The sequence below is a fragment of the Apium graveolens genome, chromosome 5 (genome assembly GCF_009905375.1).
Source record: "Apium graveolens cultivar Ventura chromosome 5, ASM990537v1, whole genome shotgun sequence".
In the NCBI taxonomy this organism is placed as follows: Eukaryota; Viridiplantae; Streptophyta; class Magnoliopsida; order Apiales; family Apiaceae; genus Apium; species Apium graveolens.
This window is the reverse complement of record NC_133651.1, coordinates 50,228,351-50,253,536: the sequence shown is the minus strand read 5'-3', so window position 1 is coordinate 50,253,536 and position 25,186 is coordinate 50,228,351. Positions and strand designations below refer to the sequence as shown.

The 25,186-nt window shown below is 36.4% G+C and overlaps 1 non-coding gene across 1 annotated transcript; it reads left to right on the top strand.

Moving 5' to 3' along the window:
* Positions 1 to 406: 406 nt before the first annotated feature.
* LOC141662367 (small nucleolar RNA R71) lies at positions 407 to 513 on the top strand. Its single transcript, XR_012550487.1, has one exon. It is a non-coding gene; the product is annotated as a small nucleolar RNA R71 (small nucleolar RNA).
* The last annotated feature ends 24,673 nt before the right edge of the window (positions 514 to 25,186 follow it).

The window sequence follows — 25,186 nt, the reverse complement described above, 5'->3', positions numbered from 1 at the left end:
GATAAGTGGCTGGCACAGGCTGCTGTGAACGCTGAAAGTTGCTCACGAACTGAGCTGATTCACTAGAATTTATGCACTAATCAGTCTCATGGGCACCAACACAAAGCTCACAGACACTAGCAATTTGATTAACCCCATAATTAGCCAAAGTCTCCACCTTCATCGTCAAGCCTTAAGTTGGGAAGCTATAACAGTTGTTGCATCCAACTCCAGAATTCCTGCTACTTTTCCCTAAGTCAGTCTTTGATAAGGATTCTGGTATTCATTACCAGCCATCAGTTCAATCAATTCATAAGCTTCATCGTAGCTCTTAGCCCACAAGGCTCCTCTTGATGCTGCATCGAGCATGGGTCTAGAAGTAGCACCCAATCCATTGTAGAAGCAGTTAATAATCATCCAATTAGGCATGCCATGGTGTGGGCACTTCCTTAGCATCTCCTTATATCGATCCCAAGCCTCACGGAGAGATTCTCCAGTTTGCTGAGCAAACTGAGTAAGAGCATTCCGGATTGCAGTAGTCTTTGCCATATGGAAGAATTTAGTGAGAAACTTTTAAGCAAGATCTTCCCAAATGGTGATAGAACCTGCTGGTATAGAATGTAACCATCACTTAGCTTTGTCCCTCAGAGAGAATGGTAAGAGTCGTAGCTTGATAACATCTTCAGTCACATCATTGAACTTGAAAGTGTCGCAGATCTCGGTGAAATCCCTGATGTGCATGTTGGGGTCTTCAGTAGGAGAACCCCCAAACTGAACTGAGTTCTGTATCATCTGAATCGTGTTTGACTTGATCTCAAAAGTGTTAGCCCTGATGGCTGTCCTGATGATATTTGACTGAATGTCATTGATCTTAGGCTGCGAATAGTCCGCCAAAGCCTTAAGGTTTTCTGCTTGATCTCCCATCTCTACTAAAACTGGTTCCTCGACTTTCTCTTCTTCTTCTACCTTCTTTTCTTCTTCAAAAACTTCTTTCCGAACCACCACAACTTCTTCTTCCTCGGCTTTATCCAGTGTTATCTTACGAGTATGCAAACGCATATGCATACACCCTCGCTAGAGTACCTGAAATAAGACAAGGAGACAAATTAGTAACAATGTCCGAGTCAATGAACTTTAACGACCACTGATGGAAAACACATAAACTAAAAATTAACACTGCATTCCCCCGCATAGCGCCAAAAACTTGTTAGTCGCTAAACACGTGCTAATAATACACACAAGTATACGCGTTCGCAAGTAGTATAAGATGAAAATCAGATTTGTTCCCACAGAGACTGGCTTGGTTAACTAATTAATTTATGCACTTAAGCAACAATGTATGGTTATTATTTAATGATAAGACGAATACCAAATTGAGGTTGTTTATAACTAAGAAATAAACTAACAATTATAACTAAGGGAATAAAATTGATTGAATTAATATATATGACAAACATGGGATTCTAACTTCATTAAATACTTCATTCAATAGCCTTTTCGTTCTTAACCTTAGCATGTAATGGTGATGACACTAATCAGACAACACGAAACTGATAAACGCCAACTTTCGTTGCACGAATACCATACTACCAGACATCCACAAAAGAGATAGAAGCTGAATAGACACTAATTATATTGAGACCCTATATGTCTATATAATTTGACAACATAACGGTTGAAGCACAAGTTATCTATCTTAATTATATAGGGCAAGTAAGATGGTTAAAATTACCTACGAATCATGCATAACAAATACATAAACCTATGCTAGCATGACAAGTTCTAAATCCTTAAATTCACTTTCGCTTTATTAAGAATTAACACACAATCTTATAAGTTCGCGACGCTCATAAGACGAATATGCACAACCAATACTAGGTTATCATACAATCACCACACACTAAGGCATTGAAACAAATCAACTAAAGAAACCCATAAATAAATCCGCTAGAACCCCACGATAACGATTAGCCCATAATTGGACTCATCATCAATGTGGGTTCCGATGAAAGCATGGTATAATAAACATAGTCTTTATAACGAATAATCAAACAAAGTTAACATAAGAGTATAGGTTCAACAAAACAAGAAACGAGCATCCAAGATTACAACTCAAAACAAAGATTCATAAGAATAAACTAGATCATCTTTTCCTTTGTTGAATTATGCTATAGGTCTCTTGCCATCTTCTCCTTAGCTCTGATATGTCTCTGACTCGATATCTTATGAAAAACGACCTAAAGTTGTTTATATAGCAGCCCCATGCAATGTAGAAGTCTTTCTTTCAAAAGCCAAGTAGAAACAGGATTCTGCTATCCCGACACGGCGCGGGCGCGCACTTGATCAGCGTGGGCGCGCACTTGATCAGCGTGGGCGCGCTGGCTCTTTGATGATTGGGCGCGGGCGTGCGCTTGATCAGCACGGGCGCGCTGGGCTTCTGCCAAAACTTTCACTTCTTCTTTTTATTGAAGTTTTGAGCCGGTCTTCGCGAGCTTTATTCCTTGGACACCATCCTAACACCATATTAGCATCAAATCAATGCTAATTCACCTGATTCTCAGATTAATACCTGAAATGCAAAAACACTAGAAAACACGTTAAAACACCAATAACTTGAGTACAAATACACCAATTCAAAGCTTCACGGAGCATAATAAAGTGTCATAAATGCCACTCAAAGGTACCATTTTATTAGAAAACATGCTGCAAATGGTACCATTGAGCTCTTTTTTGTTCCAACAAAAAATAATTAGCTGATATTTTTACTAAACCTTTGGATGAAGCAACTTTCACTAGACTTGTAGGTGAAATTAGAATGCTTAATTTTTCATCCTAAGGCAAGAACTCAGCTAATGTTTTGCAGCAGATTAATTTCTGATAAATCAAATTTCATTTGATTAGTTGGAAATTAACTGAAATATGAATTATAAATATTTCAGAAAGCTCTGTATATTTATTTTTCAAAATTCAAAATTTAGCTTGGAATTTTTCAATTATAAGAAAACTGTGTAAATGTTGATTTACATTGTCCATATGTAAAATTAGCACAAGGCAGGATCAAAGTGATAAAAAGTATATAGAGAACTGAGTTCTCGATAAGTCTAATAGACTTATCGAAAAGTCATGTTAAGACTTCTCGAGTGAGTTCTCGATAAGTAAATTTTCTGACTTCTCGAGGGACTTCTCGATAAGATTTATTATGACTTATCGATAAGTCATTGTAGAGTTCTCTATAAGTGTTAACTCACAGAGTTCTCTACAAGTCTAATTTTAGAATTATAAATAACTCAAAACTGGAATAATTTAATTCAATAAATTATTTTAGTAAAATACTTTCGGCAAAATTATTTTGATTTTATTTGGATTTATTCAAATAAAAATTAGAAACAATTCAGTCCATTTTGGACAAACTGAGTATTTATTTGACATCTCGACAAGTCAGTTTTAGTTCTCTAAAAGAGTAAATTAAAATGATTTCTCAATATGTAATTCTCTTTTCAAAATGACTTCTCGATAAGCATATTCCAAACGTTTATTTTTGAGTTCTCGACAAGTCATTTGCTTTTACTATAAATACTTAGACATCTCGACATACACATACTTACGCCTTCGAGAACTCTAAGTGACCTATATTTTTCAATTCTAAACCGATTTCTCTCTCATTTTGCACTCTTTCTCTTTAATTTCTTTTACCCATTAAACTTCATACTCTTCTCAATGGCAACAAACACTATTGTACCCTTTATCCCAAAAGAAACCAACTTTATCGCATTTCTGGATGCAAATTAAGCTCCTGAAGTTTTCAAGAGCTTTGTGAAGTTCTTGTCTGAGACATACTTTGTGGGGGCTCTTACTGCTAATCTTGTGCTTTACTTGGATGTGTTGGGGGATTTCTGGAATACAGCAGTGACAAGAACAGTGTTACATGAGAATCAGGCTACATCAATAGTGATAAATTGTACCATCAATGGCCAACAGGTGGAAATTTTTAAGAATGATGTCAACATGGCATTAGGCATACCTATTGACAAGCTGGTGGAGGCTTTGTAACGCCTGGGAAATATTATGTAATTATTTTTATCAATAAATAATTATTATGTGATTTTTATGTGAATTTTGGTGAATTATTTGTTGATGGACAATAATATTTGGATGTTTATTTCTGATAAAATTTAGATATTTTAATTTTCAATTATCCAGAATTAAATCTAGATAATTTTTGGTATTTTTCTGGTAATTTTTGGATAATCATATGATTTTTAAGGATTTATAGAATTAACAATGATTATTTTTACATAATTATAAAATTACTTATTTTAGAACAAGAAATCGTCCCACTTCAATCCTTTTTGAGTTTTTACAATCCGAAACTCTTCCGAAAACTCCTTTCTAACCTAATCTGATAATTCTGAACACTTTCCGTGTTTTGACTTTTTCAATTTGGGGTACGGTTTGACCTGTACGAGTCCCGGTGTGAAATTTGCGATACACAAACCATTTTATATATCGATAGGAACCCATATTCTCAAAAGGCGAGACATTATTACCTTAATTTCGTATACATTATTTTATAGGAAGCCCTATTTTGATAATTATCCAATTCTGGTATTAAAATCGTATCGTCTTTTCAGTTACTTAGCGGCTAAATAACCTATTTGCGGATCCGATCTGTAAATGTAATTATTGAATTATTAAACAAATAAAATAGGTGATGGTCCTGTCAGTGATGTGTTGCTGTGTTATTAATCGTTTGTGAATTGTTGGACGCGAAGGTTGATTTTATAATTAATTATTGAGCTGTTTGAATTTAATTCATTTTAAAGTGATTTTATTGAATATTTATTCCTAAAATACTAAAATTGCTCCTAAAATTATTTTTGTTGTTTTATAATTTTATTTATTATTTTAGGAATTTATAAATTTTAGAAATCAATATTTTATTAATTATTTATCTTTAAACGATTTTTTGATTGTATTAAATCATAAAATCAGTATTTAAGTCCAAAATATTTCAAAAATCATGAAAATTTTATTTTATTAACTTTTGAATATTTCGAGAATTTTTAAATATGTTCGGGTAAATTTCGAATTATTAGTACTCGTAGATTATTTATTTACGGATCTTTAATCGCGATTCGAACCAGAATTTCAACGAAAAAGAAAGAAAAATAAAATAAAATAAAATAAAAACATATATCCCTAAATCCCCTACCCCCTGTTGGTATCACCGCCTCTCCTTCCCCTCAATTCTCTCTCGTCTCTCCCATTCAATCTCTCTGTCAACTCTTAAACTCTTTTCTCAATGATTTCTTTTCTATTCCCCACCGAAACTCCTATTTTTGGTAAGCATATTATCTTCGTTACTGTGTTGGGCCGCCCTGTTGCCGCCGGAGCACCGGCCCGACAACGGCGGTGGCGCGTGCCCTGTACTTTCGGGTGCATATGGTTGTATGTATATGTGTGGTGTGTATGTTCTGTGTGTGGGTGATACGTGTATGTGTGGGTGGGTTGAAGGACTGTGATTTGTGTTTTTTATTTCCGTCTCTCTCCGGTTGCCGCCGGCCCAAGTCCGGCGAGGCAGCCTCCCCTGTAACGCAGCGCGTAGGCTCGTATCTCTGTGTTGTGTTCGATCTTGTTCCTGGTTTCGATTATTTTTCCGGCTTATTTCCTCTTTGATTCTGTGTTGATTCCGGTTGCGTGATATTAATTGGTGATTATGTGATTTTGCAGGATATAATTCTCTGATTTTCTTGTGAAATAAAAATAATTATTTGAAAAGGGGAATTATTAGCAATTAATCGATGGAATTCGTGTCGGATATCCGTAATAAACGGAAACCCGCGAATTTTATCGTCGTCGGCGATGAGCTTCGGCGAGCCGACGGTGGACCGTGATGATTTTAATCTGAGTCCTACGTTATTAATTAAATAAAAATAGTTGGTAAGTTAGTTACGAAATGAAAATGCGAATAAAGATGAAAAATACGAATGGTAATAATAACTAAGCGAATCGGAGTTGGGACTTGGTAATTGATTATGAGTTGAATGATTGCGATTGTTGGTTGTTGTTGTGTATTGAATTTGACGTCGGGATGTTCGACGAGTAGGCCGATAAATAAAGGAAACGCTGCCCGATTCTCGGGAAAACTAATTCCGAAAATACGGGAACGTAACCTGTAATTATCGGAATCATCGAACAAGGATATAATTAAACTTTATGAAACCTATTTACGTGACGTGACAAGATATTTTATGAATAATCGATTACCCTATTTTTCAAAATGACAAATATACGTATTTTCCGAAATTAAATACCGAACCGAGTTTCGAAAATGGGAACCATAATTGCTATGTGTATTTCGATATTACATATAAATATGAATTCGGTTATGAAATCGTATGGGTAGAATAGGATGACAATTTGATGTTAAGCTTAAGCGGTTATCTGAATTAGGGTATTTCAACCCTGTAGGTTTAGACGGAAGACCCAAGACGTGACATCGGACTAGGAACGATCTAATGATTAGACGTCGAGATCAACGAAGTTCCAACTGAAGGGTCTGAATGCTGGGATCGTATCCAGAATAGGATATAAATTTGACGATAAAGCCGAATGATTAAAGTCGAACTAAAGTTAACCGATAATAGTGGTTAAAGCTTATTGAGGCAAGTATTCTGGATTTTTCCTTTTAAATACTGCAAGTATTCTTGAATTTCTTTTAAATACTGTAAATATTATTCATTCTTATTTTAAGTTCAGAATAATTAACTGTTTTACATTTCACCGCAATTACTCTGATTATGCACGTTCCTTTCATTATTGTTCCTGTAATTCGATTGCTCTCTTGAGCAGATACCCATTCTTTTGGGTTATTTGCGAACTCTGAATTGGGAAGTTTTGACTTCAACGGTTTGACATCAAAACACTCTACGAGCTGGATAGTGATACTTTGGGGATTAAGTTTTACTTAATCCTAAGGACCGAAACATAATCGGTGCCTTGAGATGGGCCTTAGTGCCTGGGGACCCGACTGGATCTATACGGGTAAGTATAGATCTGCACTGTATCCTGACTGATCAGCAGGATATAAGTGTGAACTAGTGTCCAGTCTAATTTGTTGTTGATCGCCCTTAATGGCATTCCTTCTTGAAAGAAAAATGTGATTATGGATTAAAGTTATTCTTTCTTAGCACTCAGTTTCGAAAAAATTACAATGTTTCTAAATAAATTCGAGGTTCAGATTGTTGCTGCAACATTAGTTGCTCAGTGATAGTTAGAATCTTGAATGAATTGAGATCTTCTTAATTATTCAACCCGTCCTTAGCAGGCTGGTTTAGCAGTCTAAGTCTATGGAAACTTAGTCGATAATGATGGATACTGAATAGTTAGGAATTTCTTGAACGTCATTTTATGAATAGTTGTTACATTCGTTACTCAGGTATGAAGTGTTACCAGAAGCTATTTTGAAAACACGCGATCTCTGAAGCTCTTATAAAATGTCATTATTTCCTATGTGATTTATAGCAATGTAAATCAAATTGATTTTTAAGATAATGAAATATATCCTTTAAATGATTTCGTGTTTCGCTCTTCAAAATATTTCAGAGATTTGGTCCAGAAGTTTTCTTTGATATTAATGTTTGAAACTCAAATTATATACTTGCTGGGCATTTTTGGCTCACTCTTGCTTTGTTAATTCTTATTTCTTCCAGAAACATATAAGGAGAAAAATGAATAGCTTAGATAGACAACAGAAGTTCAAGAAATCTCCACTACGAGAGGTTGAAGAAGTTAGAAGAATGTGTTACGAGCATTAGTTCAAAGGTATTTACAATTATATTTTAGTTGTTGAAAGTTGTAGAAGATTAGATTCTTGTTTCATACCATAACCTGTAAACGATCCGGATTCAAGGGGTTATTTGTTTATTATTTTGTTTTATGTAAAGATTGTTTAGTGACACCAAATCTTGACCCCGGATTTGGGGTGTTACAGGCTCCAACTCAGGATGAGCTTTATGAATTCATGGACTTCATCAATTATTATGAAAAATTAATCTTTCAAGCATGAACAAAAAGAACCTGAGGAGGGAATGGTCCTTTCTTTTTGATTCAATGATAAGGGCTTTCACTTGCAGAAAGTCAGGGTTTGACAATATTTCAAGTGTTGTCCAGAAGCTGGTCTACTCAATGGCTCACAACAAACAGATAAATGTAGGACACTATATCTTGGAGGAATTGAGCACCAGGCTAACAATGTAAGGAACTATTTCTTCCTAAATTCATTATGTCTGCTTTGAACTATAAAGTAAATGATATACATTTGATAGATGGTGTAGATAGATCTTTAATAGGCAATTATAAGCAAATGTCCAAATATCTATTTGGATCACTAGTTACAAAGAACAGGGTAACTATAAGTCTCAAAATCACTCCATTCGTGATGGAGAGGTTTAGGACTTACCCTTACCCCATGCCTGACATGATGACAAACGCTCAATCTAGTACAACAATGATCCCTGAACCTGTGAAAGTACAAACACAGGAATACCAACAGGGACCTTTTAATGCTGAGACCCTTTCTTCTATACCTGTAGCTACTAGGAAGCCAACCACTTCATCCTCTCAAAAGGGTGAAGTGAGTAAAAAGAAGGGAAAGCTGTGGCACCCTCCAAACCCGGGTCAGAAGTTTGGGGTCCATAACACACCACCATATATATAAACACGCTTATGAAAATAATAAAGATAATAATAATATGTAATGACCTTACTTACCAACAGCCACGGATCACAATAGGTTAAAGTATGCACACAAGCCACACACACACTTATATTACAAACGTCCAAATCCCAACTATTCAAACTTACAACTGAAAATTTAACATTCTTACAAACTCTTCAAACTTAAACTATCACAAAAGTTTTTAGCTAGCTTATTCTTCTCAACCTGGAATCCTAGATCGCACATTGGATTGGGGATCCGCGCTACCAATAAGTTCCTTCTTAACTGGAAAATCACATAAACAGAATCGCACAAATGAGCTAACTAGCTCAACAAGTCACTTTGACAATACTGAGATTAAACAATGATCAAGTGAATTAATTTAAGGTATCAAGTTTATGGCTAAGCAATGATTCAGAATTGGACATTTAATTTTCATTTTAAAAATCAAGGTTAGGCTGCTAATCAGTCACGCACTAACCCCGAGCAAGGCATACAGCTCTGCTCTAATTACTGGATCCAAGGCACATATTGGCCTAACTTGGCCACCAATCTGGTCTGACCACGAATCTGGTCCATATTTTATAAAACAATCCAATTATATCATAATAACAAAATAAATAGTGTAAAGCAATAAACAGAATCATAAACAACATTGAGTTTCAAGCGTAAGATGGTTCACAATCTTCACAAGAGAACAACATGGCAATTGCAAAGAGTGGCAATCAACCGGTATAAAAATTGGACAACAAAAGAATCAAAGTCTAGTGGTCATATGAATTAGTCTTCCAAGGTATAAGGTATAAAGGCTTGAGTGTTAAACAATTTCAGTTCAGTGATTGGTATTTTGTTTATATGTATTTGTGGAATAGTATCGTATATACGTAGTTTGTATCTGGGTATGCGACAATCAATGGTTCATAAAAAATAAGGCTTACGGCTCAAAGATCAATAAATGGAATCAAAGTTTAGGGTTCAGTGCTTCAGAGTACTTGTAATATAAAACAAAACTATCAATTACTCGCAATATGTCTTGAGAAAGTTCAGAATATTTGCCTTGTCTTAACTCGTTAACACTTCTCTGGCTTTCAATCACTAATCCTAATTCCTCAACTACTTGCTTCCCTTTCCCATGCCTTGCTTCTTCTGCTCAAATATCATAAGTATCTATTAATACTCATCTCGCTTGATTCTATTCGATATAAGCTTCTATCTACCCTGCGTTTCAACCAAATCTGATTTACGGATTGAAAGTTACGATTGAAATAGTCAAATGATACACATATACGCATATAACACATCAATCAGTTCACATATAACACATGACACGTAAGATATTCAATGAAAATATTTTTTTTCAAAAATGATTTGATGTTAAAATGATTTTTCGGATATTTAATACGAATTTTTAAATATTTTTCGGAATTAAAATGGGACGTTCGATCATTTTAGAATAATAAACAGGGTTCGATTGCCCGAATCTGTCTTTAAAATCATTTGATAATAAATATCGAGTCTTGAAAACAATTTAAAATAATATTTTAAAGCTCAAAATTATTTTTCAGAATTTTTAAATCAAAAAAATAATTAAATCTAATTAAATAATTAATTAAAATTAATTAAATCAATTAATCAATTAATTTTTGAATTAATTGACCAATTAACCAATTAATTATCAAATAAAATTAATTAACTAATTAATTCAGATTTATTTTTGAATTATAAATAATTTTTGGAATTAAAATAATAATTTTTTTAGATTTTTTTAATAATTAAAATTGAATTTCTGTAATTAAAATAAATAGAAAATATGATTTTTAAAACGGGAATCCAAAATATGAAAATTCTGGAAACCTCAGGGACCTAATTGTTTCTCTTTCAAAACTACAGGTACTAAACTGTAATTTGTACAAGGCTCGCCGGAAAACGATCGGGGTTCGCCGGAGATGGCGTTCCCGGAATCGTCACAACACCAGGAGCTCCAGAATTAAACTACACAACACCAGGAATCTATACATGCAATCAAAATTAATAGATAACCCCTGAGTTGGACGGAAAAACTCGAAGAAAACTCGTCGGACGGCGAGTTCTTTCTTGCTACGGCCAACTCGATTCCGGTATCTTCTGTTGATGAGACCACCACCAATAAACTCCTCTTTTCAAGCTCTACAATTCTATACAAACCAGACAATCTAATAACCCATGGAATAGAAACCCCCAATTTCAATTGAAAACATTCAAACGGGTTATAAACCTAGTTTTGAAATTCGAAATTAAAACACAGATTTGAGCATGTTATTGAACTCCAAATCAGTCATATAATATATCAAAATCATCAGGAAGAAAAGTTCTACAACATGCAATCATTAAATCATACAAACAACCTCTCGAACAAAAATTCATAATTTAAATCAAAATAATTCGAAATTAAATTAAAATATAGAAAATGAACTTTTGATTCTGCACAAAAACCAATTTTGGAATATGATAGTACACCTCAAGACCTTCGTTTTGAGTACTCGAGCTTTCCAAACAGAGTTCGATAACACCTCCAAAAGTTTGTTTGATTCTCAGAAACTTATATGAGTATATTATTTTCCTCAGTAAAATTATATAATTACTGACCGCAAATGATTTTCTGTACAAAATAAAATATGGCAAGGGCTATTTATATTAATGAAATATTGGTACCCCGTTGGATCATATCGGATATAAAATATTACGTTTATTTGAGAAAACAGATCCAAAATGGTACTGGTTTTAGGATAATTATGCAAATCTATACATTTTGTACCGCGGTCTTGGTCTCAGCGCTTTAGTTACACGTACTACGAGATGATAATATAATAATTTTTTATTCCCTAACAATACAACAAGAATTACAGAAGGGGGGGTTGAATGTAATTCTGGCTGCTTTATCATATTTTAAAACAGTTCTAACTTCATAAATATACCAGTGTTTGATTAGCAGTTGTGCGGAATAAAAAGATGATAGAAATCAAAACACTAAGTAAAAAAAACAAAGGCTTTTAAAACTTTTTGGTGGATTTGAAAGTATCCACCATATATACATATATATATATATATATATATATCAAATGAGAACCCTGTGAAGCTTGAATAGCTCACAGCTGCTTACAAGTTTGAACAACTAAAACTACAGAGAAATGCTTACAGGATATAACTTTAAATGTTTCTCTGAAATATATATCTGCTTAGTTAATTATTCTACTTGCTACACTTGGTTTATATATCACCAAGTTTACATGACAATAAGACAAGATAATAAAACAAAACATATCTAGTCTAACTTCATGCTGCTTCACTACTCTATTCCAACATCTTTGAATATATTCACAATTGCATGGAAATGGTAATGCTTCTTTGTTCTCAAATTTCTGCTTAACAGGCTGCCACATTCCTTTTGCAAACACCCGACGCATGTGACTGTGTTGTCACTATCAACAACTATTTGAATTTGATCATCCGTCGGGTCTATGCTTGTCATCCAACGGGAAACTTTGTTGATCATGCGTCCGGAGTCTTGTAGATTATCCGTCGGGTGTCTATTTGTCACTTGACTCCATTTAACTTATACAGAATTACAAGACATCTCATATTTACAATTAATCAACCTATTCTGCATATCAATCTAGTAGTCAACATGACTTACAGAACCCTAAGCAACCTACTTGACTAATACATGTTGTTTGCATAAATGTGCTACAGTTCTTACTATGTTAGATATATTTGAGATGTCATGTCTAATATGTTTCATTTTAGTTTTTCAGTCTTAACAAACAGGAAATATCAGTACTTACTGGAATCAGTACTTACTGGAAGTCAGAACTTAAGGATATCAGGACTTAGATTATCAGAAGATGGATTTCAGAACTTAAGTACTGGAGGACTAACAGTTAAGGAAGGAAGCTGATTTACAGGAAAGAAGATCAAGACTAATACAAAAAGAAGATATGCATGGAAATAGTTAGAGGACTTAAAGAATTATATAAGATATCTGATTGATATATTTTAGGAGACAGAATTATATTCCATATCAATTAGAAGTTATCTTGTAACTTTGTACTATATAAACACATACATAAGTTTACACTACATGTGTAATCATTATCGAGAAGATTATACATTGTAACCTAGTAGCTCTCGTGATATTTGTTCATCACTGAGAGAGAACAGTTCTATTGTAACAAAGTTTATTATATCGAATATATCTGTTTACTGTTACTTGTGTTCGAAATCGATTTGATTATATTCTACACTGTATTGAACCCCCTTCTACAGTGTTGTGTGACCTAATAAGTGGTATCAGAGCCTATCCATTAACACACATATAGTAAAGATCAAAAAACAATCATGTCTGAAGAAGCAGAAAATCCAACTAAGCCCGCCAAAATTGAAGAAACTCAAAAGACTCAAATCCATAGTCGATATGAGACTATAAGGGTTCCCATACTAAGACCTTCTGAGTACCCCATATGGAAAGTGAAGATGGCTATGTTTCTGGAAACTACAGATCCAGAATACCTTGACAGAATTAATGAAGGACCGAATAAGCCAACCAAGCTCTCTGTTGTAGTTGCAGATCAGCCAGCAAAGACCATACCAAAGGAGAAAAATGAGTACACAGCTGAAGATATCTTATCCATTGCCAAGGATGCAAAGGTAAGGCATTTGCTGCATAGTGCCATTGATAATGTCATGTCAAACAAGGTAATTCACTGCAAGACTGCAAATGAGATATGGGATGCTTTGGAGACAAGATGCCAGGGAACTGATACAATCAAGAAGAACATGAGGACTATACTCACTCAAGAGTATGAGCACTTTGACTCAAAAAGTGATGAGTCATTAACTGACTTATATGACAGGTTTGTCAAACTCTTGAATGATCTGTCACTGGTGGACAAGGAATATGATCTTGAAAATTCAAATCTAAAATTCCTTTTAGCTCTTCCTGAAAGTTGGGATTGGAAGGCTACTATTATAAGAGACAACTATTCTCTTGATGAAACTACTCTTGATGAAATTTATGGTATGCTCAAGACTTATGAACTTAAGATGGATCAAAGAAGCAAGAGACAAGGGAGAAAGTCAAGGACAGTTGCTCTTAAGGCTGAGGAGGAATTCCCCAAAGTGGCTGTCTCAAAGAAAAGCAAAGGAAAAGCTCTCATCACAAAGTCTGATTCAGAATCATCAAGTTCTGATGATGATGATTCAGAAACTGAAAGTTTACATGAAGTAGATGCTGATGAAGAGATGATGAAATTTTGTGCTCTTATGGTGAAGGGTAACACAAAGATAGCCTACAGGAAATTCAGAAGGGGAAAGAAAGTTTTCAAGAAAGGTGTAAGTACTGATAAGAAGGGTTTTAGAAAATCTGAAGGCAGAGGAGGAAAGTCTGACAGAGGAGATTACTCAAATGTCAAATGCTATAATTGTGGTGAGAAAGGCCACATATCTCCTGACTGCAAGAAAGGAAATAGTGACAAAGGCAAAGCACTTGTCACAAAGAAGAAAAGCTGGACAGACTCTTCAGATTCTGAAGATGAGGTGAACTATGCCTTGATGGCAAATGCTGATGGCAGCCCTGAAACTGCTGAATTAAAGGTACCTCAAATAACTTATGCCTTTCAGACTGATGATATTACTGAGTCGAGATTATATCTTAAAACCATGTTTATTAGCTACAGAGATCAAACTTTAACATGTGAAAGATTAACTTATGAAAATCTTGCTTTTAAGAAAAGGAATGAATATTTAGAAAAAGATTTAGTTATGTTCCATCAAACTCAAAAAGAAAGAGATGATGCTTTTTATGTTAGAGATGAATTGCTGAAATTGAATAAATCTCTAAAAACTGAGTTAGAAAAAGAAAAAGAGATTATCAGGACTTGGACTAACTCTGACAGAACAACTCAGAATTTATTTAGTAGTGGAAATTTGAAAGAGGGCTTAGGTTATGGAGATGATAAAAGTGAAAAAGGAACTGAACAAATTGAACCAATTGTTGTTAAACAAACTGTTAAGCCAAATGTAAATCCTGTTAAGTTTGTAGCTAAAATTGTAAAGTTTGATTCTGAAAAGATGAAAGAGTCTTTTCCAGAAGTTAAGGAGAAGTCAACTTCTGAAAAATTAGAACAGGATAAACCAGCTGAAGTCAACATAGGCTTAATAACTAAGAAGCAACTTAAGCATAAACTGAAAGAAATAAGGAATGTCAACAAGGTTAAGGCAACTAGGAAAAATAGGAATGGAAAGGAAGGTGTGAATAAAAGCAATAACTATATGCCTGTTCCTAATGCTCCTAGAAAGAAATGCTATAAATGTGGAAACTCTAACCATCTTGCTTCTTTTTGCAGGAGTTAAGTCAGGAGTTAAGAGTCAGTCTATTAGGCTTAAGCCACAAAATCCTTGTTTTCATTGTGGTAGTTTATGGCATTCCATTTATACTTGTAAGGAATATCATAGTTTATACTATGATTACTATCAAATAAAACCTTCTTTGAAGAAAGTTGCTTTAATTCCTTCTAGTATAAAATCTGATGCAAATTCTGATATAAGTTCTGATAAACAGCATGTTAGCATAAACTCTGATATTAAATCCACTGCAAATGCTAATAAACTTAAAAAGGCCAAAGGATCCAAGCAAGAGTGGGTCCTTAAAACTAACCATTAGTGGTCTTTGTGATTGTAGAGCAACATGATAAACATCCTAGTACTGGATAGTGTATGTTCAGGACTTATGACTGGAAATAAAGCCCTGCTCTCAGACTTTGTGGAGAAAGCTGGCCCAGAAGTTTCTTATGGAGATGGCAACATGGAAAATACTCTGGGATATGGCAATATTAATCTTTGGAATGTCATCATTGAAACAGTAGCTCTTGTCTCAGGACTTAAACACAATCTGCTGAGTGTGAGTCAAATCTGTGACAGAGGTTATCATGTGGACTTCTTTGAAGAACACTGTGAAGTTGTAAGCAATTCTACAGGAAAAGTGGTTCTGAAAGGTTACAGACATGGTAACATTTATGAAGCCAGACTTTCCATGGATTCTCCCCATGACTGCAAGCAACTAAGTCCCACACCGGCATACTGGTTATCTGTTGTGTTGTGTCATTTAAAATAAAGCAAGAATGAGCTATAATGCCCAACATAATAATGTACAGTGTGAAAATGATTGTATGATAAACTCACGTAAAACATCACATATGATAATTACGTTTTATTCAAAAATAGTTTTCCTTGGTGACATACACCTTCTCATGAAAACAATTCTTTAGTGGATTTTATTATCCTGCAAATACCTTAATAGTAAACGCAACACCTAGGCTTGGGTTACGGTATTGCATCACAATTCTAATTGGAAGAATAGGACATTCGTTGGAGCCACCACATACGATGATCAGTCGTACTGCGATAAAGTAACTTTTTCTACTAGTAGAAGGACGACACTTTTGTATCCCGGTTATCACCCTTGCCGCATTCGGGCTACGTGTTCCATTTTTGTGTATGCACATACTTCACAAGTTCTTGAGTACACAGAGTACCTTCGCCTGCGGTACCTTTGGTAGTCCATCTAGCACACATAGTACCAGAGTCTACCCCTCCCTTGTCCTTTAAAAAGAATTCTATCAATCTCGGGAACTCGAACCACATCGAAGTTCCCCAAGCATTTTGCGTGTTGATAAAAACATTTTATCTTACTAAGATATAAATGTATATATATATATACGTACTTCCGAGATTTTCGGAGGAAGTACTAAGGATGTGAGTTGACCATTGTCAATAGATAATTTAATAAGGGGAAAAAGTTTCTCCTTGAAACTATATTAAATAAGTCGGGATAATAATCTCCGACGATCTGAAATTATTCGAATGATTTTCGAAAATCGGAAAGTTTATTTTTAAATCAGGATCTATGATTTTTAAATCAATAATGAACCCTTTAATGAATAATAAATAATTAAAAGATAATCGATAAATAATTAAACCTCGAATGAGTTTACTTGAAAAGAATATTTGAAATAATATTCCTCAACTAATTTATAATTAAGTAATATAATAATCTTTAATATTTAATCGAGTCCGAAATAAATATTCACTGGAGAATACTTCTCCCATAATAAATGAATAGTAAATAGATATTTATTATTTGAACGATAAAGTATAGTTGGGGGAATGCGATCTTTGGGAATTGTTTTAATAAAAGTTCGAGGTGTTTAGTATTTCGTAAATGGACGTTGAGTCCCTTGAAACGTAACTACTATGGACTTTAATCATCCTATAAATATCACCGGAATGATTCCCGGGTTTTTGTTCTATAAAAACAAAATTGACCGACTCTCGGTCTTACAACTTATACATCATGCTCTATTATAGCGTTAATATTCTAATTAAAACACCTCCGGAATACTTCCTGGTTTTCATCAATTTTTACTGACCGATCCTCGGTCTAAAATATATACACGCCACACTACTCGCTAGCATTAACGTTCTCAATTATAAACTCCTCCGGGATACCTCCGGGTTTTTATAAGCTTACACCGACCGAATCTCGATCTAAATATAACATTTCGAACTCGGTATGAACATATACTAGAAATTTTCAACAATTGAGTAATGTAATACATCTCAAACTTCGTAACACAGTTTAAAGCAATCTCATGCATATATCACAGTTTTGTAAAATATTCACAACACAACAGTTCTTGAAAGGTAGGGTTTGAAAACTTACCTGGGTATCTTGAGGTGGAGGATGCTCTAGGTTCCGTTCGGAAATCTATAATCATAGCACAAGTCATTTTGTTATGTCCCATTCTAATTTAAGGCTACCCGCACTCATGTGCTAATCATTATGCACCCTCTCAACTTATATTACCCTTATTATTCCTTTAAGTCCTTGTTCACATCATGGTCGCTTAATTTTTCTAAGTATCTTAGGTTCATTTTCAATTTCGTCGTCGGCTCCGCTTATGGATTCTACGGTTTCTAATCGCGCGGTCTCGGCTCCGATATTTTTATAAAATTGAGAAATCATTATTTTCATTTGAAATTTTTATGGCAGTTAGGAAACTCAATCTGTTATTCTCTGTAAAAATTTCATGATTTATGAACACTTTTAATAGGACTTAAAGGAATAAGGACTTAAAGGAATAATCAGGGTAGTACAAGTTGAGAGGGTGCATAATAAGTAGCGCATGAATGCGAGTCGCCGTAAATTAGAACGGGACCTAACGAATTGTGTTTATGATTAATAGATTTTCGAGCGGAACCTAGAGCATCCTCCACCTTGAGGTACTCGGGCGAGTTTACGAACCCAACTCCATTAACCGTTGTGTTGTGAAAGGATTGTTTTATTATCATTACATAAGTACCATGTTCGCCATGATACGTAATTATTGAATTTTGCATGATATAGTAATGTTGTACGATAAGTATATATCGTCAAATGTTTAATTCCGCTATAAGCGTAACGTATTACAATAAGACCGAGAGTCGGTTGGGATTTCAAGATAAAAACCCGGGAATCATTCCGGTGATATTATAGGACGATTACAAGTCCATAATAGTACATTTTAAAGGGACTCAACGTCCACTTACGAAATATTAAAATACCTCGAACTTTTATTAAAACGACTTCCCAACGATCATATTCCCTCAACTATATTTTATTGTTCGAATAATAAATATTATATACCTATTCCTTCATTATGGGAGGAGTATACTCCAACGATTATTTATTTCAAACCCGATTAAACATTAAAGATTATTAATTTCATAGACATAAACTAGTTGAGGAATATTATTTTAAATATTCTTTTACAAGAGTAAACTCATTCAAGGTTTAATTATTTATCGATTATCATTTAATTGATTATTATTTATTAAAAGGTTTAGTTATGATTTAAAAATTATAGAACCGGATTTAAATTACTTTCTGATTTCGAAAATCATTCGAATAATTTCAGATCGTCGGAAAATATTATCCCGACTTATTTTATATTTTGAATATAGTTTCAAGGAAAAAATTTTCCCCCTTATTTAATTATCTGTTAACACCGGTCAACTCACATCCTTAGTATTTCCTCCGAAAACTTTCGGAAGTACATATATATATATAAAGTAAAGCTACGCCTATTAACAAGCAAAACGCATGGGGGAACTTCGATGTGGTTCGAGTTCTCGAGGTATGATAGGATCTCTTAAAGGATGAGGGAGGGGTAGGATCCAAGTACTTCGTGTATTGGATAGACTACTGGTACCGTAGGAGACGGTACAATATGTACATACGGACCTGCGAAGTGTGTGAATACCCGAAATGAGGACAATAGCCCGTATGCGGCAAGGGTGATAACCGGGATACGAAGGTATCGTCCTTCTACTAGTAGAAAATGTTACTTTTATCGCAGTACGACTGATCATCGTATGCGGTGGCTCCAACGAATGTCCTAATTCTTCCAATTGGAATTGTGATGCAATACCGTAACCCAAGCCTAGGTGCTGGGTTTACTTTTAAGGTATTCGCAGGTTAATAAAATCCATTAAACAATTGTTTTAATAAGAAGGTTTGTATCACCAAGGAAAACTAATTTTGAATAAAACATAATTATCATATATGATGTTTTACGTAACTTATCATACAATCATTTGTATACTGTACATTATTATGCTGGGCATTATAGCTCATACTTGTTTTCTTAAATTGACACAACACAACAGTGAATCAAGATGCCTGCCATGAGAACCACATCAAAGAAACGGGTAGGAAATGGCCAGCTGTTCCGTAGATTGTTTGGTGATGTACCACAGGTAGTCCGAATAAGCTGGATTAGTTTTCAGTTGTTTTAGTTCGGCTTATTTATAAGTATGACTTATGTAAGGTAATAAACAAGAAATGTATATTTGTCCGACGGACTAGCCTTACTTAAAGGTTACTCTCCGGTAAGACTTAATTATATTTGGGTTGTAATAATTATCACTTGATGGTTGAATTACTCTAGTTATGAACGGTTCATTTCCAAGACAATAACCTTTAAGTGTGTATGTGTGATAAGTGTGGGGTAGTAAAGCGTGAGTATTTATATATTGTAGTGTGAGTTGTATGGTTGTAGTAGTTTAGATGGCGTGGCCTCCGAGATTCCTGACCCCAGATTTTAGGGCGCCACAGAAATGGTATCAGAGCCTTAGGTTATCAAATCTTGGAAACGATAGGATATAAAATACGTAGATATAAGAATAATAAAATAATCAATTAGAGCTCAAGTTGAGTTCGTCGTCGGGCTACACGGGTTGTCTTGATAGTTTTACCCTCAAGAGAATTTCGAGTCTAAGTTAGTAACACCTAGTCTATTGTGTCAGGTACCAGTGGAGCCTATGAGGGAGGTTGACCCGGTTGAGGATATTGTAGTTCCTGTGCGTGACCCTACTCCCGAGCCAGAGAACCCACCCATTGATGATTCAGATGATGACCCTACTGAGGATGTCCCAGAGGAGGAGACTGACCTTTCTGTCCCCATAGCTAATGACGTTGAGATGACCCAGGGAGATGGCGTAGGCTAGAGGGATGTAGAGATGTACCCTCACCCGACTATTCACTCTCCTACCCCACCCCCAGGAATTGAGAGCCCTATGCCTTATATTGATGATGATGACGAGGATGGGATATATGCACAGGTCTACGAGGCTTACGACATATCCTCTAGCGACCTAGACTCACCTCTACCACCCCCGGCGACCATACATGTAGCTGTACATGACTGGATGGTGGCTCAGCTTAATGCTGAGATTACTACGGCATCTGCTCGCATTACGGAGTTACGCCAGGCATTGACAGCTGAGAGAGCCATTTGACTAGGATACCCAGGGGATTTCAAAGCTGCTTCCCCAGCCATAGCCCGCAGAGAGATTGATGGGATCGAGCTCCGTACCCGGGTTCAGATGAGGATGACAGTGATTGAAGGATACATCCCGGTAGTTGATGCAGAGCTGATGTTGGCAGGAGCGATGAGGAGGGTGCGTGACTTTACGCGCAATGACAGTGACTGAGGGACTAGTGACTAGAGATGGACCTTGAAGAAGGCTGGGTGACTTGTTACCAATTTTGATAGGATAGCTAGTAGTAGATAGCATTCCTAGCCCTTCAGGGTACACGACTTATGTATTTGCATTTCAGTATTCAGGCAAGTAGTGATGTATTATAATCAGGCATGTATGAACTCAGCTAGTTGTTTTGTTCCCCAAGATATAAGTGGGTGACCTTATGAAATATATACCTAAGCAGTTATGAAGAAATTGATGTCCATATTATTACTTTTTATAAAAACATGCTAGATAATAAATGACATGCTTACACATAAATAAATTAATCTAACTATTATAATTACAACTATGTTGACAAATCTTCATTATCAGAACAATGCCACCCCCTAGAAGAGGAACCAGGGCACAGCCCGCAGAATCAGTTAACTAATAACAGAATGAACCTGACCCTGTAGTAAATGAAGAAAGTGAAGAGGACCTAGACTATAATGAATATAATGAGGAAGAATATATAGAAGAAGAGGCTGAGGATACCCATCAGGGAGGGAACCCCATGAATGAATTTATGGAGCTGCTAAGAGCAAATTTGAACCAATAGCCTATTCCACCACAGACACATGCTGCCCAACAGACTGTAGCCACTGCCTTTTGGGCCTTCAAATCTCTCAAACCCCCAGAGTTTCTAGGATCTGCCGACCCCGTTGAAGCACGGGCCTGGCTCAAAGAGATAGAAAAGTCCTTCGACATACTAGGTGTTGAGGAACGACACAAGACCATTTTCGCTTCTTACATGCTGAAAGGAGAAGCTAACTACTGGTGGGAGTCCAAACGAAATCTAGAGACTGATGCTGTGATCCCATGGGATAGATTTACCCGATTATTCTTAGACAAGTACTTCCCTAGGTTTATGGAAACCCAGATGGAGATTAAGTTTCTGGAGTTGAAACAGGATAAGATGACTGTGGCAGAATATGTGGCCAAGTTTACTGAGTTGTCGAGATTTGTGCCTGAGTTCGTGAATACCGAAGAAAAGAAAGCACGAAGGTTTCAGCTTGGTCTGAAATAATGGATCCAAAAATGAGTGGCAGTGCTAGAGCTGACAGAGTATGCCACCTTAGTGCAGAAAGCCTTGATTGTTGAAGCTGGTAGTGAGCAGAGTGTGAAGGAAAAGGAAAATAGGAAGAGGAAGATAGGAAGCCAAGGAATAGGAACCGGGAACAGGAGCCTTCCAAGCAGGTTCGTCAGGGGAGTGGTGTCCCAACCTACACGAGGCCCCGGATTCAGAAAGGCCCCAAGCGAGAGTGTTGGCCAGGGCGGCGGACAATCTAGAGCAACATTTCATAGTCAACCACGTGCCCCAATACCAGAATGTCAGACATGCAGAAAAAGACTCCTTGGGATGTGCACCCAGGAAAGAGCCCCTCTGAAATGTTACAGGTGCGACCAACCCGGACACCTTGCCAACAACTGTCCCCAATATAGCAAGACATGTTTCCAATGTGGGAAAGTAGGACATATGAGGAAGGATTGCCCGATAATGAAGCCCCCAGTCTCAGGTATGAGCAAAGCTGCATCCAACCGACCCCCAGCTGCTAGGACCTTCAACATGACTATTCAGGATGCTGTTTGAAACACTGACGTGATATCAGGTACCCTTTTGTTAAATTCTGAACATGCAAATGTCCTATTTGATTCTGGAGCAACCAAGTCATTTATATCTCAAGATTTTGATAAAAAGTTAAAACTTAATGCCATACCCCTACATGAGATATTACAAGTGGAAATAATAAACAAAGAAATAATTCCTGTAAATCAAGTACACCCTAAGTGCAAGTTGAAATTGGAAGGGAAAGTCTTCGAGGTTGACCTAATTCCATTTGCGTTAGGAGAATTTGATGTAATCCTAGGAATGGATTGGTTATCCAGTAACTGAATGCAAATAGATTGTGAACGGAAGAGGGTAAAGATAAGAGTGCAAAATATAAATGAAGTAGTGTTTAGAGGTCAACGAAGAACCAGAAATTTCTGACCATGCTACAGAAAAAAAGGTTGTTAAGGAAGGGTAACGAGGCCTATATGGCTTATGTGGTAGATACCAAGAAGGAAGTCCCTAATATACAGGATATACCCGTAGTAAACGAATTCGAGGATGTTTTTCCAAAAAACTTACCAGGATTGCCACCTGACAGGGAAATAGAATTCGCTATAGAATTAGCACCAGGAACGACACCAGTATCCAAGGCCCCATATAGGCTAGCCCCAGTTGAGATGAAGGAACTATCTTATCAACTGCAGGAGTTATTAGATAATGGAATGATAAGACCCAGTGTGTTGCCATGGGAGCGACAATACAGTTCGTAAAAAAAAAGGACGGCAGTATGAGATTATGCATAGACTATCGAGAGCTGAATAAGCTAACTATTAAGAATATGTACCCTTTCCCCAGGATTGATGACCTATTCGACCAACTCAAGGGAGCTGTACATTTTTCCAAAATAGATTTGAGAACAGGATATCAGCAGTTGAAAATCAAACCGGAAGATATACCGAAGACTGCTTTTCACACTAGGTATGGGCACTATGAGTTCTTAGTCATGTTGTTTGGGTTAACCAATGCACCCGCAACCTTTATGGATTTGATGAATAGAGTGTTCAAAAAGTACCGGGATATATGTGTGATAGTTTTTATAGATGATATTCTGATCTACTCAAGGACAGAGAAAGAACATGCAGAACATTTGAGGATAGTCTTAGAAATCTTGAAAAATGAGAAATTATATGCCAAGTTCTCGAAGTGCGAGTTTTGGTTGAGAGAAGTTCAGTTTTTAGGACATGTGGTGAGTAGCAAAGGAGTTTTAGTTGGCCCTGCCAAAATAGAAGCGGTATCCAACTGGGAAAGACCAACTACCCCAACAGAAGTTAGGAGTTTTGTGGGTTTAGCAGGATATTACCGAAGATTCATGCAAGACTTTTCTAAGATAGCTGGTCCACTAACTAGACTTACCCGGAAGACGGAAAAGTTTGTATGGACAGAGAAATGTGAGGAGAGTTTTCAAGAGCTGAAAAGGAGGCTGATGTCAGCACCAGTGTTCGCTCTTCCCGATGGAAAGGGAGATTTTGTGATATACAACGACACATCACTTAAAGGATTAGGATGTGTACTGATGCAGCATGGCAAAGTTATAGCATATGCCTCTCGACAATTGAAGGAGTATGAGAGCAGATACCCGACGCACGATCTGGAACTAGCAGCCATAGTGTTTGCCCTGAAAATTTGGAGACACTACTTATACGGTGAGAAATGCGAGATCTACACTGACCATAAAAGCCAACATGAGACAGAGGAGATGGTTAGAGTGGATTAAGGACTACGACAGTGAAATTTTGTATCACCCGGGTAAAGCCAATGTGATGGCTGACGCCCTTAGTAGGAAGGAAAGACTCAAGATGATAATGATATCGAAGGAGCTAATTAAAGAATTCGAGAAGATGGAAATTGACGTGAAAATGACCGGTAAGAGAACAGAAGGATTATTTGAGATTAAGCTAGTACCGGAACTGACTGAAAAGATACGAGTATGCCAGGAAAAGAAGATGAGTGAAGAAAGAGGAACATTGACCGGTGAAGAATTGAGATGCGAGAAGGACGAGAAAGGGATCATGAGGTATGCGTCCCGAATTTGGATTCCAAATGTGCAAGAGCTAAAGGATGAGCTGCTGCACGAAGGGCACAACTCCAGATATTCAATCCACCCAGGAAGTACGAAAATGTACCGTGACCTTAAGGAATATTATTGGTGGCCTAACATGAAGAGAGAAGTAGCAGAGTGGGTCAGCAAGTGCTTGACATGCCAGAGAGTGAAGGCGGAACATCAGCGACCTAGTGGACTATTACGTCCCCTGGAAATTCCGGAATGGAAATGGGAGCATATAGCCATGGATTTTATGACAGGCTTACCAAGGACAAAGACCAATCATTATGCCATATGGGTAATCATAGATAGATTGACCAAGTCCGCACACTTCCTACCAATCAACAAAAGGTACACTGTAGACAAGTTGGTGGATATTTACTTGAAGGAAATTTTAGTGAGACACGGCGTTCCTGTAGCCATAGTGTCAGATAGAGACCCAAGGTTTAATTCTCGATTTTGTAGAAACTTCCAGGAATGTGTAGGCACCAGACTAAACATTAGTACCGCTTACCACCCCCAGATTGATGGATAAAGTGAAAGGACTATTCAGACCCTAGAAGATATGCTACGAGTGTGTGCCATTGATTTCAAAGGAAATTGGGATGACCACTTACCCCTGACCGAATTTGCTTACAACAATAGCTATCACGCTAGCATAGGAATGCCTCCGTATGAAGCTCTTTTAGGAAGGAGATGTCGCTCTTCCGTATGTTGGGATGAAGTTGGAGAACAC